Source organism: Bos taurus, chromosome 14, assembly GCF_002263795.3.
Source record: "Bos taurus isolate L1 Dominette 01449 registration number 42190680 breed Hereford chromosome 14, ARS-UCD2.0, whole genome shotgun sequence".
NCBI lineage: Eukaryota > Metazoa > Chordata > Mammalia > Artiodactyla > Bovidae > Bos > Bos taurus.
The window spans coordinates 41621457-41624181 of record NC_037341.1 but is presented as its reverse complement, the minus strand read 5'-3'; the positions used below and the strand labels follow the sequence as shown (position 1 = coordinate 41624181).

Below are 2725 nucleotides of genomic sequence, written 5' to 3'. Positions count from 1 at the left end.
TGTGGTATACCAAATAATGCCTCCTTCCAAAGATGTCTGTGCACTCACCCCTGAAACCTATAACAATGTTATATTACATGACCAAGGAACTTTGCAGATGTAGTTAAAGTTACTGATCTTGACATGGAGATAGTACCCTAGACTATATGCGTAAGAACATTTAATCACATGAAACTTTAAAAGCCAGCACTAAGCTGGCTGCCCTGGGGCCCACAGTAGCTGCTCGGGAGGCGGTAGTGTGGCAGGATGAGTGCAGACTTGGACCCAGTGGTCCTTGTCTCGGCAGCGCGCACCATCATAGGCTCTTTCAATGGTGCCTTACCCACTGTTCCTGTCCATGACCTGGGCTCAACTGTTAGAGAGGTCCTGAAAAGGGTGCTGTGGCTCCCAAAGAGGTCTCAGAGGTCATATTTAGACACTTTTTGGCAGTAGGCTGTGGGCAGAACCCTGTTGGACAGGCCAGTGTGGGTGCGGGAATCCCCTACTTTGTTCCAGCGTGGAGCTGCCAAATGATCTGCAGGTCAGGTCTGAAAGCCGTGGGTCTCGCAGCCCAATCGATAAGGATAGGAGACTCCAGCATTGTTGCAGGAGGCATGGAAAAATATGAGCAAGGCTCCTCATTTGGTTCACTTGAGGATGGGAGTCAAGACTGGGGAAAAACCACTGACAGACAGTATACTCTGTGACGGGCTCACTGACGTATTCCACGACTATCATATGGGCATTACAGCTGAAAATGTGGCCAAACAGTGGCAAGTGGGTAGAGAAGACAGGCCAAGGTTGCCGTGCTGTCCCAGAACAGGACGGAGAATGCACAGAAGGCCGGCCATTTTGACAAAGAGATTGTTCCAGTTTTTGTATCTTCTAAAAAACGGTCTTGAGGTGAAGTTGCTCAGTCGTGTCCGACTCTTTGCGACCCCATGGACTGTAGCCTACCAGGCTCCATCCATGGGATTTTCCAGGCAAGAATACTGGAGTGGGTTGCCATTTCCTTCTCCAGGGAATCTTCCCGACCCAGGGATCGAATCCGGGTCTCCCGCATTGCAGGCAGACGCTCTGCCGAGCCACCAGCGAAAAAAGGTCTTACGGAAGTTAAAACAGATGAGTTTCCTCACCATGGGAGCAACATGGAAGCCATGTCTAAGCTAAAGCCTTGCTTCCTTATGGATGGAACGGGAACAGTCACACCAGCTAATGCTTCAGGAATGAATGATGGTGCTGCAGCAGTGGTTCTTATGAAGACGTCTGAAGCTGGCAACTGTAGGCTCACACCGTTAGCACAGATAGTTTCCTGGGCACAAGCAGATGTGGAGCCTTCCATTATGGGAATAGGACCAATTCCAGCAATAAAGCAAGCTGTTGCAAAAGCAGGGTGGTCACTGGAGGATGTTGATGTATTTGAAATCAATGAAGCCTTTGCAGCCCTGTCTGTTGCAATAGCTAAAGAACTTGGTTTAAACCCAGAGCAGGTCAACACTGAAGGAGGAGCCATAGCCCTGGGCCATCCTCTTGGAGCATCTGTCTGTAGTATTCTTGTCACCCTGTTACACACACTGGAGCACAAGGGTGGACATTGTGGTGTTGCTGCCTATGTGAGGGTGGAAACTATCTCCCACTTCACAAGAAATGCAAGACTCGACAGCCTGTTGCACTTTAATGTGTAATATTCAAGGTATAAGCAAGCTGCATCTAACATTGTTATAAATAAAACAGATCAGTCATCAAGGAAAAAATAAATAAAAGCCAGAGACCCTTTTTTGGTTGAAGTTGGAGGGAGATGAGGAGCTGAAGAAAAGGAAGGAGAGATGAAGCATGAAAAGGACTTTGATCCACAGTTACTGGCTTTAAAGGCATAGGGAATATGAGTCAAGGAATGCAGTAGAATTCAGGTGCTGAGAATAAGCCAACAGTCATCAAAGAAATGGGGACTTCAGTCCTATAGCTGCATGGAACTCAACTCAGCCAACGTGATACTGAATGACCCGTGAAGCCTAAAAACATTTGCCCTTCATAGAAAAAAAGTCTGCTTCTAAGCAGATTCTGTCATATAGACTCTCGAGTTTTTATAAAGGAACACATACCTGTAGACACCTTGATTTTAGCCTTGTGACATTCTCTAAGCAGAGACCCAACCAAGCCCATCTGACTAATGACCTGTGGAAACAGATGAAAATATGTATTGCTTTCAAAGTCATTACATTTATGATACTTTATCATGTCACTGATAGAAATCAATATAGCAATAAACACGGAAACTCACAAGTAAATTCATAGTTAACTATGTTGGTAACTACTTAGGTGAAAAGAACAGAAAAGTATGAAAGAGAATAATAGAGGATTCCCTTAAAGATATTCCGATGAGGAAGACAGGAGGAAGGCAGAAGGGTGAACTCTACGTTTTGTTTGTATTCACTGCTTCTTGTCTCTATGATGCCAGTGTTCATTTTGACAAATACTCACAGAAGCACTTATTAAGAACTGCAGGGATAATATAGACAAGGTTAGGAGATGCCTCATCTTACAGAACCCGTAGTCCAGAGCACAATGTCCAAACAAACACAGTTTGTGGACCAAATCTGGCCTGCCACTTGTTTTTGCATGGATAGTGAGTGAAGAAACATTTTTACATTTTTAAATGGTTGAGAATAAAATCAAAAGAATAATACTGCGTGATATGTGAAATTATATGAAATTCAGATTTCAATGTCCGTAATTAGTTTTATTG

The 2725-nt window shown here is 44.6% G+C and overlaps 1 pseudogene; it reads left to right on the top strand.

Moving 5' to 3' along the window:
* The first annotated feature begins 246 nt into the window (after positions 1-246).
* On the top strand, positions 247-2200 carry LOC780982 (acetyl-CoA acetyltransferase, cytosolic-like; annotated as a pseudogene).
* The last annotated feature ends 525 nt before the right edge of the window (positions 2201-2725 follow it).